This window comes from Chlamydotis macqueenii, chromosome 6 (genome assembly GCF_036417535.1).
Source record: "Chlamydotis macqueenii isolate bChlMac1 chromosome 6, bChlMac1.mat, whole genome shotgun sequence".
NCBI classification, from domain to species: Eukaryota; Metazoa; Chordata; class Aves; order Otidiformes; family Otididae; genus Chlamydotis; species Chlamydotis macqueenii.
The window spans coordinates 3,863,543-3,880,491 of NC_141561.1; the positions used below are offsets into that span (position 1 = coordinate 3,863,543).

General features: G+C 41.5%; 1 long non-coding RNA gene across 1 annotated transcript; it reads right to left on the reverse strand.

Annotated features, from left to right (window-relative positions):
- Window positions 1-2,466: 2,466 nt before the first annotated feature.
- On the reverse strand, window positions 2,467-14,833 carry LOC147600166 (uncharacterized). Its single transcript, XR_015258971.1, has 5 exons — window positions 14,625-14,833; window positions 14,047-14,255; window positions 10,082-10,217; window positions 3,215-4,000; window positions 2,467-2,636 (listed from the first exon to the last, which is right to left on the reverse strand). It is a non-coding gene; the product is annotated as an uncharacterized LOC147600166 (long non-coding RNA).
- Window positions 14,834-16,949: the final 2,116 nt, after the last annotated feature.

Below are 16,949 nucleotides of genomic sequence, written 5' to 3' on the forward strand. Positions count from 1 at the left end.
CCATCTGAGTTCCTCAAAAGATTTCAGAAACTAAATATTTTCATACCCAAATAGATATCAGAGTGCTCCACATTCGTTTTCCCTTATATGGAAATCTCCTAAAATTTCCAGATCACACAGGTAATGCTTGCAAATGAGAAACTTGGGAGATTTTCTTTGGGCTATTTTTCTGGAAAACTCCGTTTCCTTCTGACACCATGCAGCAAAGGTGTGACACAAAGCCAAATCTTCTTTCTGATTTGCAGGCATCTGACCTGGCCAGCAGATCAATACCCAGTGTAATATCACCAAGGCACACACCTTCCCCTCGTAGGATTCAACTGCAAGAACAAGCGTGTCATCTTGGTACCTAGAAAGGGAATGGAAATAGTAAGAAAAGTGGTAGAGGATCAACTGGCATCTTCTCTCACTGCCACTGAGAAGGCTCTGCAGAGGTAAGAGAAGGATACATCTCTGGGAGAGTCAGAAAGTAACCCCTAATACTAATTTAAAACTATCTGATAAGGAATTTTATAAAACAGCTGTTACTGGGAAAACAAAACAAAAAACAACAAAAAAAAAGACAGTTGTAGATCCATAGGAAATTCTTCCAACAACTCATAAAAAGCCTGCAGTTGCTGTTATGGATTACAAACCAGTGGGAAGGAGTCAGGAAGGGGCAGAAATGCCCCATCTTTCTCCCAGCTGCCCAGTGGGAGCCGTGAGTTTCCATCCTCTGCACCAGGACAGATAACCCCTCAGGAGGCCAGGCAGCAGCATCTCCACGAGATGCCCTATCATTTTTTTTCCTCTGTCCAGCACGCTATGAGATTTCACTTACTTTTTGCTTATAACAGAGCGGAAAAACAACTCCCAGTGAAAAGAAAATGCTTTCCTTTATTGCAGAGACTCAGAGAACCAGGATGTATTCCTCCTCTTAGTCACCTCAGGAAAAAACCAACCAACCAACCAACCAAAAAAAAAAAACCCCAAAACAACAACAACAACAAAAAACCCAACAACAACAAAAAAACAAAACAAACAAACAAAAAAAAAACCAAACCCCAAATTTTTTTCCCATACTTCAGACACTTTACAGTATTTTGTCCTTGCTGTTTGCCTTCCTTCAGAGATCTCTTCCCTTATTTCCTTCTCTTCGATTACTACCCGTGTTGTTGACGGCATGGGATTGGCTCCAGTGCATTAAAGGGAGCAGAGTTTATCCCTTGGCCCGCAGGGCTGTATCTATTAAACCTCAACTCTGTTCGAGGAAAGTGCGGTGAAACGTTCTTTCACCTGTCGTGGGAATTAACCCAAGATCTGAGTTGAGACAAATTTCCCTACCTCCCTGTAAAATGCTGTAATTCATCTTTTTCCCTTTACATGAGGATTTTTCTCATGGTCTGTGGAGCAGGTCAGATTACCTTAGATACTTTGTCAGTAGCTGAATGGAAAGGATATTACAAACTCTAATCTGCAGTCAGCAGTAACATACTGTATATAAAATACTGAAAGATTACGGACCCATTTCATGTCTGTATGCTTAGTCAGATTGGTCATGGACTCATCACTTTTAAGTCCTGCAGGATCCCTGACCTGACGTCTCTTGAGCAGCATGGGCCATAAAGTTTGAGCTACCCTCGTTTACCCAGTGAGGTCCTGGGTCACACCTGGCTATTCTGTATTCTTGAATCTTCCTCCTTCTATTGCCTGACCCCACACCACATGCTGATGTCCACTCCACCAACCCCTACAGCCACTGAATCCAAACCTGTTCAGATTATATTTCAGCAGCTCTAAATATTGGTGTTCTAGCACCTTGGTGCATGCTTTAATAATTGCTTTCAGCCTCTCCTCTTTGTTGATTCCTCCTTTCAAGTCAGTAATTTCATTCCCTTTCTTCTCTTTTACTCTTTTCCCACTTCATTGTCTCATCAATGACAGGACAAGACCATTTGGAATATCTGAAGGCCTCTGCTCACTCTCACTTTCTCCACTCTCTTCACTCTCACCAAAATTTCACATTGTCCACCCACAACATCTTGGCAGGGCTGACATCATCTTCATCTGCTCTTGGACCTTGCCTGTCCTGGAGGTGCAGGATCTGGCCCCCCAGGTATGAAATACCCTCTAGAAGGTCTCTGAGCACTTTGTTTCAAGCTGGGGATCAAATCAGCTGTGGAGGCCTGAAGCTGCTGGAGCAGCTGCGATGAAAGTTGGGGGACTGACCCTCCCTGGGAAGTGCAGAGGAGATCTCAGCGCTGCTTCCAGTGGAAGATTCCCATAATAAAACGTAACACCACAACAGACACTAATTACAAACCTTATTTCTAAACTAAATTACAGCCCCAGTGGAGGAAGCAGATATGTGCTGCGGCAGGAAAACCGTCACCAGCTTAGTTCTCAGCCTGACTCAAAACTCTTCTGGCTGAAGACACAAGGCCATGCCAGCGGTGTTGCCTACCTTGAGAAGAAGCAGAGGGGACGCTACAAGCTTAGCTGCATCTCTCAGTTTGGCATATCACATCTTCTTCATCTTTGGGAGATAAACCCAAGCAGCCCCTGAATTCTCCGTGGTGAGGAGCATCGCCTGATTTACAGTTTCCAAAGAGGAAACTGGTCTGCAGATAAAGACCTGAGTCTGCAGCATCTTCCACCTGCACAAAGCATACAACTGTGAAATAAACCTTTTCATAATCTGAGGAAAAAGAGAGAAAAAAAAAAAACAACCTAGCCCAAATTCTTAAACGTATTCAGACTCAGCTGGAATTCGGACCAAGAGATGGACTAGCTCTTACTTCTCCCTGAGGCACATTCACCTCTCTATATAATTAAGCTCTTGGGCTGTTTTGTTAGTGTTGAGAAGCAGGTTTTGCCAAAAGTCATCTGGCTTTCTCCCTTAAAACAGTGATAGGATTTTTTCCCCCTCCTTGCTAAAGAAACCTTTCAATTTCATTGCTTATGTGCTTTAGGTATAATTATTTTTTTTTTTTTTTACCTTTCACAGTGTTATTTCCTACCCACAAAATTATACAAAAATGGTCATCAGTGAGCCTGCTGAAAAGACCAGCCACCATACATCGCAGAGAATAACCTTAATATTTATAAAAAAAAAAATAAAGACCATACTTCTTTTAAAGATCTTGCTCTAAACAAACTGAATTATTCATGCATGGAATTGTAGAGCATTAGAACACCTGTTTTCAATCATGCATAATGTAAAATCACTCATTACCTCACAAGAGCCTCTACATCTCCAGCAATCAAATGGCATTGAAACAGCGAAACAGGTGCTTGGCAGGTGGATCCAAACAGATGTTTTGGGCTTGCTTGTCTTTTCTTGTACAGGTGTGGTGATCTTGTTTTCAACGGCATAATTGCTATTTGAATAGGTGATATTTAATTCTTACGTGCTTTAATATTTATTTTTTGCTTCTTCAATTCCTTTTTCTACTTTGCGAACTGCACAGGCTCGAAGCCGCTTGTGAGATGTGCGAAAGCTCCCAGCTGAACCGTGAGGCAAAGTAATGCGATGGAAAGTACAGTTCCTCTTCCTCAGGCCTTCATCCCACAAAGCCTCATCCGTGAAACTTTGTCCCTTTTCTAGAGAACTTGTGCAAAACCACTGCAGAGACCGCCACGGTCTCAGCCAGGGGCCAGGGTGCTCTTCCCAAAGGATATTTAAATGTTGAGGGTGTGGAGAGAGGACAAACCTTAATGAAAACAGCTCAGACTTGGGAATGGACCTTTAAAGGTCCCTTCCAACCCAAACCATTCTATGATTCTATGATCTCTGACTGTTTTTCCAAGATTCAATGATGCAGAATTTAAAGGTGTCTGAAAACGCCAGTGGCCTAGCACCACCATGTCGTAAAGGAATGATACACTACAGACTTTGGCTCTGCTTCTGTCCGGACTCCTCTTTCATGTGGGCTCCATGGGAGCATGACACAGAGCGGCAACCTTTGCTGAACCAGCCTGTGGACATGGCACTCTGCAAAAGTTACAGAAAGTGCTGAGCCTGCAAGGAAAAAAAAAGAAAAAGAATCATTAAACCCCCTTGGAATTTACAGAAAATGAGTCAACATTGGCCAAAAAGTACCTGGTGCTTATAACTTTCAAGCACTGATTACTGGTTGGCCAAAACAGACGTGCTCCCACTCTTACTTCAGTTTTCAGCAGCGAAATGGCAAATCATGAGAAGCAGCTTTAAACTTGGCACCCTGTCCAGCATCTCAACAGAGTGTCCAAGAACATGGCGGCAGTTCATTGCTTTGACATGTCACTTGTGCCCAGGCTGTGTTTGCTCTTCATGGTCCAGCATCTCAGGGACAGAGAGACAAACACGGGATGCAGCGACACGCATCAGTGCTTTGTGTAGGTGGGGTAAGAGCAAAACAATCTTTCGTGGTTAGCCTATGGTGCTTGCAAGGTGTAAACAACCAACAAGGTTTACCTCAAGCCATTGTGTATTACGGACCAGAGCAGTAAAGTTTTTGGACCGCAATGTGCCACCATGAGATTCACCTTGATCGCACAGATGGTAGTTCGCTCGGCGCTGATGTGTGCCCTAAAATATGCGCTCCAGCTCAATTTGGAGGAAAATTAATCTGTGGAGTGAATGCAGTAAAGGGAATGTACTCTCCTCAAACAGGTGAAGACTACTCAAGTAATATTGGGGAATATTTGATTCTAGATGTGAGTGGAATTCTCTCTTGAGATAAGGAAATTTAAAATCCATTTTTAGCCTAGTTTTTGTATATCATAGTCCACTATTTAAAAGCAGCCCCAGGAGCAGGGTAAGAAGAACAGGGTATAGTACTCTGATATCACAAAGATTAGAGTGATATTAAGAAGCAGATGAACTATATACGATGGGTCTCTGTTTGCCTAGCTGACAAAATGACTTCTCCCTCCCAGCTATCATGAAGGCTGTTAAACATCTTGTGATGTTCAGCTCCTCAGTAATGTATAGGGGAACATTATTACAAAGGGCTTTTTTTTTTTTTCCTGTTGTTAATTTGGATGCATAAATAAATAGATGGAGAGATTGTGAGTCAAAGCATCCATAGCTCCTTCCTCTTCTCCCACTCTGCCTGGCTGTGGAGGAGAGCAACATGCAGCCTGACACTGCTACTAGAGAGGCCCTCACTCAAATAGACTGATATGCTGGAAGCATATATACCTATAAAATAGGTATATATAAAAAAATATTAAAGGTGATAATAGCAGTATACATGGAATATGGTCAGCATCAGTTCTTATGTCAAGGTATAGAAAATAATTTGTACAAGCATACTAATTCAATTATTTTGCTTCAGCATACTGCAGTAATTCACTGTATTTTTCAGTGTCAGATAGCTCATTTTTCTTTGAGTATAAGCATCTCTCATTACTTCCAAGCAAGAATGGTGAAAGAACATGGGAGATGGAGGGATTTATTCTAGATTTACGTCAATGAAATAGGTGCTCTGATGTTAGGGTACTAGGAACAGTTAATGAATCTGTCCTGAACTAAGTATGACAGAATTTAGATGACACAATTACCTTAACAGGTAGGATACCAAGACTGATAACTACACATAAATTTGTACATGTATATATCTATACAGCTTGCACTTACACAGACAAGAAGTACATCTAGCATTAATGTGCTTATTCATGTGTAGCAATTAAAATATGTAGAAATCTGCAAAAAAAAAATTCTACGAGTACATGATGGCTTACCTATTCAGACTAAGCACATGCCTCAAAACAGAAACTTCTGGAAATGGCAGGTCTTTCAGTAGCCTCTGCAGACCCTCCTCCACACCAGTCCTTCAGCCCTCTCCTGGGCTACCTGGGGGTGAGCACATGGACAGGAGGCTCCATTCCCAGCAGAAAAGCTGGGTGAAGGCTTAGGCTCCAGAAAAACTTATTTCAGCATATTTCCTTAGAGACTGTGAAATTCTTGTCTTTCTGGGTCAGACATGAGTGTTTTCTAATGTAACAGAATTTTCTTTAAATGGAAGGACAGCGTAGAGAAACAGAGGATGACTCAATGGATCCAGGATTAAATTAAAGCTCAGTAAAACACTTCCCAAATTCCATTTGGGAATAATTTCTGAGCTTTTTTTTTTTTTTAGCAGAAAATACAAACTCTTGCATTTGACAGAACAGGTCCATTTCATCATCTCCGGCTCAGCCTCAGCACTACAGACGTCTCCCAGTGCTCCTCCTCTGACCTCCCATCCAGCCCCACCCCATTCCAACATGAGGGTTGTTTGTTTTTTTTTTTTTTTTTTTTCTGAACATTTCCACAAAGGACTGTTTGATCTAGAGTGCTGCCTTCAGGAAATGGAGCTGCTCTCGTCCTCCTCATAAGAACTTTTGACCACTTTTTGCTGCAGGATCTTTTCCCACATCCTTATCTCCATGACCAGGCTTCAAAGGACATTGTGCTGCTCTTCCCTTTGACACCCCTTGCCAGCCACACCGCTTGGCTTGTGATGGGTCTGTGCAGTTTTTCTCAGCAATATCTTTCAATTCATGCCTTGTATTTAGTTTGTGTCTCAGCTGATGGCAGAGGCAGCGTGGATTGGTCTCTCCAGGATGCTTATGATCAATTTTCTTTTCACACAAAACACGAATTATTAACAAACCACCAGGCATTCAAAAACAACTTGCTCCCCAAGTTTCCCATGGTTTATAAAAAAAAATCTAAATAAATTAATAACTCCAACATTTTTCTCAAAAGATGAGTAAATGCAGGCTGTGTAAAATCAAGGTGGGAGGGGAACTCCTCAGATAAAGAACTTCTAATGAAAAACATCTTTTTCATTTATGGTCCAGTCACAGCTATTTTGTGCCTAAGGCCAAAGAAGTCATTTAATATCTCTTCAACTCTCTTTATTCACCAATGAAATGGTCATATTGCTCTTCTCAGAGAGATGTTGCAAAGGTTTTATGAAGTATGTAGAGAAATTAAAAGATTTTTGCCCAGGTGCAACATGCTATTCATGTCCCACTTATCTGAAATACGCGTCCAGCAGTCCCTTCCCTCAGCAGTATCTCGAGAGCATGGTGGACTGCACACTCATCCCTGTTGCATGAGTAAAACAGTAGATTATGGATGTTTGTTTTTATGATACCAGATATTCTTCAAACACAATGAATCATTCTGGGTTGGCAAAAAAGGATAGAGCCACTGTTGGACAATCTTCAAGCAGGACTTGAAGAGTCCATACAGGACTTTTTGTCCTTGTAATTTTAGGTACTGGGTGCTGTGGGGAAGACAGATAGCAGGTAAGAGAGGCTTGTGCAGGTACCATGAGAGCTCTGGAAAATAGGGAGGGATGGGACTCATCCTCCAAAATCCCCATCGCATTAGGGAGCAGGGAGTTGGCAACAGTCCTGTTTTCCTGCCCCATGTTCCCAGACATTGCTCACAACGCACCAACTTTGTGGAGGGATAGATAAACCCTGTGGCTGGGTGTCACATGTTGCAGCGCATTTACTATCACCCAAACCTCACTTACAACCTCTGGAAAGAAATCTTTCAATCTGTTTAAAAACATTTCGGTACTACGCGTATTGATGAAACACTGTTTAATACTTCCAGAGAGCAACACTGCAAATCATCCAAAGGAAAGATTGCCAAAAAAAAATTGCAATATTTAGCTAAGCTTGTAACATCCTCGGGTCAATTTTCTCCATTTATATGGGTTTTATACTCTCTGACTGCTGTGAAGTGACTCCTGCATCAATGTGGGAAGACCCAAGTCCCCTCATGGGGACCAAAATCAGACTCTGAAAATGGCTATTCCAACTTTTTGGGTGTGCGTAGATACGTTTGCATGCACATCTGTGCATATACACACACACATATTAAAAAATATGTGCATACATACATAAAATACATGTGTATATTTACATACAAAGGAACGAAACATGAAGTTCCACAGCCAGTGCAAACCCCACAGCCCAAACTCCCTTGATTTTCACCCAGCGGCAGTGGGGTCGTGGCTGCTGGCGGCTCATGGCGCGGGGCCGTCCCTGGCAGCTCCACTTTCAGCCCGACAGCTGCTGATCCCAGGTGGTCTGACATTTGAGATAGGGGCTGTGGGTAAGATTGAAGGTGTTTTAGGGGAGAAGGAGGCTGCGAATAACACCGAGTCCTCATCCAGATGGAATCGTTCACAGAACAACCTGAGATACTCTATTACTGTCCATATGTCTCCCAGGTCTCCAAAGGCCATACTCCATTGATTTATTAGAAATCTGCTTTTTTCAGCGTTGCTTCTTTCCAAAACAGAGTATAATGTGGGATTTACCGTCATCCAAAATGCTCCTTTTAAAAATCAGTCCTTCGCATAAGCTAGCCTTCAGAAATGCTTCAACAAACATCAGATTAGAAAGTAAATATTTTGAGACAGGAGCCCCCTCTTCATGTAGCCTTTAAACAAGTTTCTTCCTGCCACGAGGAATGATAAAACATTTTATAGGGCATTTCTGTGATAAATGGATGGGTGAAGGTGTGGTATCAGTAGAATAAAAGCCACCAGATAGAACTCTGCTAAGTCTGCCTTACGCTTATTTCTTCCTTTGCATAAAGCCTGGAAGAATTATTTTATTGTTTTAGCACTGCAAACAGTTGTTATTAGTGTATCTTATTTATAGCCAGTTCTTTGAGGCACTACAGTAATATAGAAAAATATCAGTTATTTCATCACACTGGTGAATTTAATGAACCTGAAGGTGTGTGTTATTTTAGCACTTGCCGTAGCTCCTGTGAAAACCCAATGGTGCTAAAATCTGTAAACCTGTCACTGCTTAAGTAATAACCTTGTTAAAAGCATCTTCATTTAACTTATTTCAGCTTTTGCAGAATGCAGGTTTTATTTTATCAGTGTAGGGAATAGGTGTTTCCAACCAAACCACTTATTGTAAATATAGTTAATTGTAGTTCATTAATTTATTCTCAGTGTTATTGCTTTTATTTTAACACTTAGTTTAAATTAAGCATTGTCTAGGATTGAGTTCCCATTTTCAATTTTTTTTAAACAAACTCTTAATTTATATAAAATATCTAGGGTTAGAACAGTAAATTTTATTCTGCAATATGGAAAATGCTCTTTGCATTCATTAATATCCCTTTATGCTGCAAGAAATGAGCTCTCTTCCTTAACAGTAGACAGGAAAACAAAATGAGATTTTTTTTAATCTTACCACTGTGAAATTGGGCTTCTTTCTTTCATTTAAAAATATAGAGAAAATGAAATATTGATGACATGTGTTCCAAATTATCAATTGATCCCTGCAAATGTACATCTACAATTATTGAAATTCTAGCAATAGAAAAATGGGAACTCCCTGCTATTTAGCACCATTCAGCAAAAGAGAAGTGTAATTTGCACCATCACTTTTTTTATAGCACCAATGATACTTCCTACGTTACTACACCATGGAGTTTTTTTGTGACAAATGATAAAAGTATCAGGTTCCCAGTGAATTTTTACAAGGTGGGCAATTATCCATCCATTAATATATTTTTCTCTGAGACCTGCTCTGCTTCCCTGTGCTGTGTGGCAGACACGACGCATCTCGGCCGTAAAGTTCTCAGTAGCTGATGCTGAATGCTGACATGGGCCCCCACTCCTGAAGGCAGAGAGAATGCCATATAAACCCAAATGTATTTGAAATAGTTATCAGAATTGGCTATCCAGGATGCTTCCATTAGCTTGGCATTTCTTTGGGAGTTTATTTTTTCCCCCCATAATTTAGCTCTCCTCCTCAATGTGTTTCCTTTTTGGTGTCTGTTGATCTGTGCTTCAGTGTAGGGCTGCGACTAATACAAATCAGAGTACCGTCATCAAAGAGAGTGCAACATCCCCGATTTACACTAGCCACAAAGCTGAACTTAGCTATTTAATGGCACTTATCATCAGAAGTTTCTGGCCTTGATTTTAATCTGCAAACAAGTCAAAAATGTTATTAAACTTCATCCCTTCTCCTGGTTTTGGTGCCAAAACCCGGAAGGGTGATAGCTTCATGCACGGTGTTGGTACGTCTAGGTGGGTCCTACACGGCAAGCAAGAGCAATACTATTGGAGTTACTCCTTACCTGGATGTTAGGGAGTAAGGATGGGTGAGGATGGTCAGTGGGCAACCTCTGAGATGGGAATGAGGAGTAGAAGTGGGATTTCACCAGGCACCAGTATCCCCCAACGCCTTCATGAGCATCTCAAAGCCAAGATGGTCTGGTCCTGGAAAAAAGCAACAAAGGAGACTGAAGAGGTGAGAAGGAGGAGGAGGAGGAAAGACACACTGCCTACATGCCGTGCCTACAGAAGGGCCACTTCACAAAAAGTTGGTCTTATTGCAGACTAAAAGAGTGTGAAAGATCCCTGAGAGCTACAGGTAGAGGAGGAGGAGGAGGAGGGAAGTTAAGCTGCCAGCTCCTGTGCCTGACCACAGGATCAGGATTTAGGGCAACAGTTAGGATACTTCAAATCCCAACAGCTGCGGTATGTCTTCAGGATCTGAGAAAAGGGACTAAACAATTGAAAAGGAATCCAGTTGTTTAAGCTGAGACTGGGATTGTGTTTATATTTGTTTTGCTTGTAACCTTTCATTTCTAGCCTCACAACTAAAAGCCTGACTTGCTTAATAAACCTTACGTCTTGCTTAATAAACCTTTTGCAAAAGCTTTATTTTATCATTCGGCCTGCCCCGTGCTGTAGGGAAGATGGATGGGAGGGAACAGGCAGAGGAGCTGAGGCGTGCCCCATAGATGCTGGGGGGGCGGTTGGGGTGCACATCCCACCCTGCTGCCACTGCCCAGCCACTGATGGGAGCTATAGGGAGATGCTATTCCACAGACACAGACACAAGCCCTTCTGATGAGCATAAGGCAGTCAAGAGAGATCCTGTGGCCTAAAGCATCTCACAACTACTCTTTGCAAAGAATATTTTTGAAAGAATACAGATATCTGAAAGTGCACGTAAAGGTGTATAGCTGATAATGATCAACTATGATTTAGATACAAAAGTAAATCCTCTGCAGATGCATGTGTTATTTTGGAGCAGCACATGAGGCTGGAGCCTGGGATGCTTTCCCACCACAGAGCCACGGGTAGACGAGCCCAGTTTGGTGGTGGTCAGCATCACCGTGCCTCTGGAGTTCCTGCCCAACTTTGCTTCGTCCCTCTCTAACTGCGTTTGTGAAACTCAACTACGAGCTCCCATCTGCCATGGACTTAGCTGGTTGTGCTGTTAAAAGAAACCTTGAGCCATTTCTGCCCCAACACAAGAAAAACTTCCAGTACCATACATCTGGCCTGTTTCCAGAAGCCCTACTATTTCTCCTACCATTGTACGCTACTGCAATCCATGTAGAAAAAGAAAAGGCAAACCCAAAATACACAAGATATACCCAACACCAATGAGACCACTGAATACAGCCATGGGAGGGAGGATGGAGAGATGCAATACCAGCATCACCGTTCTTTTGAACCCTGCAAGCTGGGGAAGGGAATTTGCCTTTCTGAAAACCAGCATAAAATAACCCATCAATGGGTTTCATATACATTTATACTATATTGACCTAGGGTGGTTTATAGCCAAAATTGTAGACATTTATCCACAGTATTGAGAGACAAAATAATACCAGGCAGGGTTTCACATTAATGATCTTTTTTTTTCATAATATAAAGCCAGTACACTGTAGTTCTGTATCTAACGCTAGTACCAAACTGGAGTTAATTCAATATTACGTTTGTGGCTGTAGTGCAAAAAAATGTAAGATTAAATTTAAAATTATTGAGCAGAAAATTTGAATTTAATAAGATTTTTCATTAAGCCAGCATGCATTTATCCCTCACATTGACACAACAGTAACAGCTATTTGACCCACATAACTTTTTTGTTTCTTAAGTTAGACTATACAGACCAATTAAACATTCTTTAAAGAAATGTTATTAATTATTGAAACATTAAAAAGCTGAAGTAATTGTTTTTGTGCACTTAGCATAGCTTTTAAGATAGATTATAGGGAGAGAATCTTTCGGTAGATAGTCTTAAAATATTCACCAGTGCTAGAACAATTTAATGAAATTCACATTTATTTCAAGGATTTTTTTAATTAAATCTATTGGTTGTTGGTATCCGTAAACCCTTAAGAATAAACACCTGCAGTGTTTTATTATGTAAAAAGGTAGTTTAATTGCATCATATTTATCACAGACAAATCAAGCCCTATTCAGAAGATAATAATGACACAGTAATTGGACCAGTAATTGGTTCAGGATGATTCAATATTGTACTAATAATCATAAATACTACTGTCTCCTGCTTTGGTACAAGGCTGACACTATATTATAGATTGGATTTGGTGCAATAAATATTCGTGAACTGGGTCCAGTAGTGCCTAGGTCTTTAGTTCAACTGCGTTAGTAAATAACAGGTATGAAATAATGTATCCTACATGAGCAATCATTCCTAGAGGGTGACAAAGGGAATATTGTGGGTTTTTTCCTTATCTAGAAATGGCTGGAAGAGGTATCCTTATGGCAACGATTCTTTTAGCTTCTTGCATTAAGCATTGCCATTTGCCTCAGAGATGCTTCCACTGAGTAAACTTGGTCACACTCAAAGCCACTTGTAAAATAGATCTATTTGATTTAAATCTTGCTTTCTTTGGCTTTTTGCCTATTTGCTCCTATTTGTTTGTATTCCTGACAACGGGGGAAAGGGGATACTTCAGAGAGGCCCGATTTGTGAAAAATTCTGAGCATGTAGCCTCAAAGGAGATACAGAATGGTGGATAAGGTAACCCAAAACTGGTAACCTCAAACTCCGTAGTAAGTCAGGAAATACACGTAGTGTGGTTTGTCTCTGGTGCGTCATGCACCTCTGGGAATGGCCACTGATAAGCCCCCATGGGCCACCAGACCCCAGCAAACTCCCACACCTCCTTGGGCTTGTGCTCTCCACAGAGATTAGTGGAAAGCTGCTATTTCTTTCTTTGATTGCATCTTTTCCATGCATTTCCAATATTTTCTGTTGGGCTGGTCCAGAGAATCACCATCTGAAATGAGTCGTTCACCTTGCTTCCTGTCTCCTGCCTGGCACCATGGGGGTCTTACTGCAGTCTTCAGGTCACACTTCATATTTCAAATCTGAGTGGTTTTCTCTCATAAAACCCATGATTTTTTTTTTCTCATGAAAATACTTCTTGAAAATAATAATGTTAAAAAGACCTTTTTTGGTTCCTTCTCCTTACTGGATGTGACCTGTCAGCAATTAGGCCTGAGCTTCCCAAACACAGGAAGTACCAAATAAACGTACTTCGATTTATACTTTGGCAGGTAAAAAGCGATGTCAAATGTTCAAAGATGCTACGACTTCACTGGATTTCAGCTGGATCTTTGACCAGAGTTTTCCAGACTCTCTTGATGTGCTTTGAGCAATTGCTTAGTTTGTGCTATCATGACTTCCCCATCATGTTAATAAAAGCTTTACTTTTCCTAAACGTGCAAAGTCAATTGGCATACAAGTACCTGACTGTAATCTACTTTTTTTTCTCTGTTTCTATTTGTATATGTAATAAACCATTTTTATTTTCTTTCTTTACTTGACTTGTGTAGGGGGGGGAGGGGGGTGGAATCTAATCAAGCAAACACAATAGCATTATAGCAAAGGGTGGATGGTAGGAGGTTGTAGTCCCGTAGCCAGTTGCGTGTTTATCGTGGTTTGATACAGTACAACATGGCGCACAAAACCACTCACATGCCAGTTAATGATAACTGTGAAAATCATGCCTGTCACCGCAGCATTCAGCAGGCACTTGGCGGACCCGCGGCACCGTTCCTTCGCCAGTTCTGCTGTCTTTCAGAGAGAGCCAAAAGGGAGTGGAGCCTCATTATCCCCAAAACAATGATCCTTATTCACTAGGCAGAGAAACTTGCTTTTCATCGGCGCGTTATACAGCTCAGAACTGGAATAGAGATAACATATCCCCTTTATCACCAGAACAAAAGCTCAGGGTCTATGCTCCTGCCTTAGAATAATGCCTTCAGTAGCCTAAACCAATGCATTTGCAAGCCTTTACCTATTTTCCTTTAATTGCTTTGCACTGGAGGGATGGTGCAGTGGGGCCCAGGTACCAGCCAAAGATGGACTGTGTGATGCTGAGCTGCTGTTGCTCCCACAGAGATATGGCAGTGATGGCTGGCTCTGGTTGCTCCTTCTTGATGCACCGTCCTGCTTGCGGACACTTCCACTCCAAAACAACATACCTGAAGGATGGAGGAAGGGAGGGAGATGAGGAATGCAGATAGCCGAAGAGACAACTCATATTGCAGAAGGTGCTTAGGGAAAGCTTTTAAGGCTACATAGTGGAGCAGCCATAGTGTAGGCACTAAGGCTGAAAGTAATCTGTACAAATGAAATGCCATGGCAGAATGGGACCAGGGGACCAGTTCACTCATCATGGAGTCAAAAGAATGGCGCCCAAATACACTCATTACGCACTTGTCCTGCCACGGTGGCAGCTACGGGAAGGCACACAACACCGCATCGTCCCTTTTTATTTATTTTTTTTTTTTTCCCCGCTTAATGTTTCATCCCAAAGCCATTTTTTTTCACTTTGCCTGAGTCTGTCTTACCTTAGCCTTGCAAGGGGAGGAGGGAAAGGTGAGAAGACAGGAGAGCTGTCGCTGTGCACAGCCAGGCAGGCAGGCAGCAGAGGTAGATGAACAGAATGTGTTGAAAGCATCATGATCCAGCGCCAGGAAATAACAGTTAGCATATCCCTGAATGACATTTACAGGAAACCTATGTTTCCTTTTCAGGGCCATAAGCTTCAACAAACTGGTGTGTTCAGTCAGCCCTTCCCCATGTACAGTATGGATGCCACAATTTTCTCAGCATATGCTCAGCTGCGTCCTTCTGATGGCATCCATGTTGGCGTCTTTCCATCTATAGGCATGGAGGGATGTCTTCATCTTCTGCAGGAGTCTGGGGCTACTGCCAAAGGCAGGGATCCAAGCACCGCAGGCAAGGAAAGTGGATCGTTTTGGTTCCTGAATAAGGATTAGGCTTCGCAACACCTGAGCAGCGAAAATCCTGTGGAGTCTTCGTGGCCGGAGCCAGGAAACGCCGCGGTTCTGCTGAATATTGCTGAGCGGAGCCCTATTTAACCAAGGTGAGCGGTCGCTGCAGAGCAAATTACAGAAAATTTAGGAAACAAATGGCAAATAGGCAGCCACATGTAATGTCCGTTTAAAGGCTTCAACGGTTTTGGCTCCGATGGGTTCTCAACATGTAACAGATAACACTTTCATTATCTTAACTTGCTCCCAGCTCTCACCTAAGGAAAACCAAGCAGCCCGTGCCTTCACTCCAAAAACTGGTTAACTTACGTGAAGCTGAGATTCCTTTGATCTTTTGCTGTATGCTGCTGAGGAGCCCAGTTATACACCATCCCAAGCTAGTCAAAATCCCTTTATTATCTACTTCTTTATTTTTAATCACAAATAGAAAAAAAAAATAAAAATCCCTCTATTTTTTCCCCTGGAGCTTATCTGTTTCTTGTCTTTTCACAGTACGGGCCAAAATGTGTTCTTCTTACTTGAGAAAGGAGGATTTCACTGAAGTAAATAGGATACCCAGAATTAAGGACAGGATTTTTGTCTACACGCTGTTTTATCCAATGTACATTTATCGTATCTAATACACTTAGGAGAGGAGAGGGGAATTTCTTTAGATATTAAATGGCCTTGGAAATCATTCTCAACAAGGAATAAAACATTCTCTTTATGTAAAATCACATTATAGAATAAGCGTTTAAGTTAATTTAAGGAGAAAATTTAGAAAACAAAAGCCAAGTTGCAGACGCATGGATGGCCATAGAGGAACTCGCACCTCTCCTGCTTGAGGAGGAGAAGCTGAAATATTTCCTCTCCTCCTTCCGGACCAGCTTGTTTTACTGAAGTGAGAAGGTAACCGTATCGATCAGCAGCGCATAAAAGCCAGGCGTACACAAAGCAGCAAGAGGTGATATAGATGTGAATTAAAAGCAATTTTATGACTCTGCACCTGATCAGGAAAAAACCTTTTTAGCTCAGCCGCATGGAAGAAGTTGTCTCCTAGTTTTGAGCCATTTTTCTTCTCCTCCTTCAAACACGTGCCTTTTCCAAAGAAACGATGACAACACATGGCTAATTAACAACAAAGAATAGTTGAACTATGGCTATAGCTATCTACCTTTAAATCAAAGGAAGAAGGCAACCAATACTAAAATTTAATCTGTCCTCTGGGGCTGGAGGCAGCTTCCAGGTTCAAGTCAGATAGCAAATGTAGCTAAATGGCAGCCAGGAAAGATCATGTGACTGGGGGCTAAAAACTAATTAATCTCCATAAAGCTGTAAGTGAGGTAGGTAAGATGACTTGAAATCTGATTACATTATTGCATTTAAGGAGGGAAAATGCAGCATGTATTTTTCATGTTGATTTTAACCACCTGAGCCCTTAATGACATTTTGTACCTTGAAAGAAAACTCATATTTCATCTATATTTAAAAAGACCTACAAAGACGCTATTGTCGTCTGCACAGAATTTACAAATTTAGTCTAAATAACGCTGCAATGAATCACAGAGAACGCATTTCTAAACTTTTTTTCCAGTGTAAGTCAGAAGAGGATTCTGTATAACTACGGGAAGTTGTAAGACCAAACATTTAACAAAAGCTGAAATAAATCCTAGGGAAAGAATAATTTTACTGAATATTCCCATATAGGAGGAAAAAAAAAGGCTCTGCATTCCAACTGACTGCTGCATGTGTTTTGCTCCTCTGATTTGTAAACAACCTCCGACACTAAATTTTGAATTAGTGGGAAGGCAGCATTGCTTATGATTTCTATTATTTATAAATGGCTACAAAGCACAGAACAAACAAACAAACAAAAAAAAACCTCCAGGCAGACAGGAG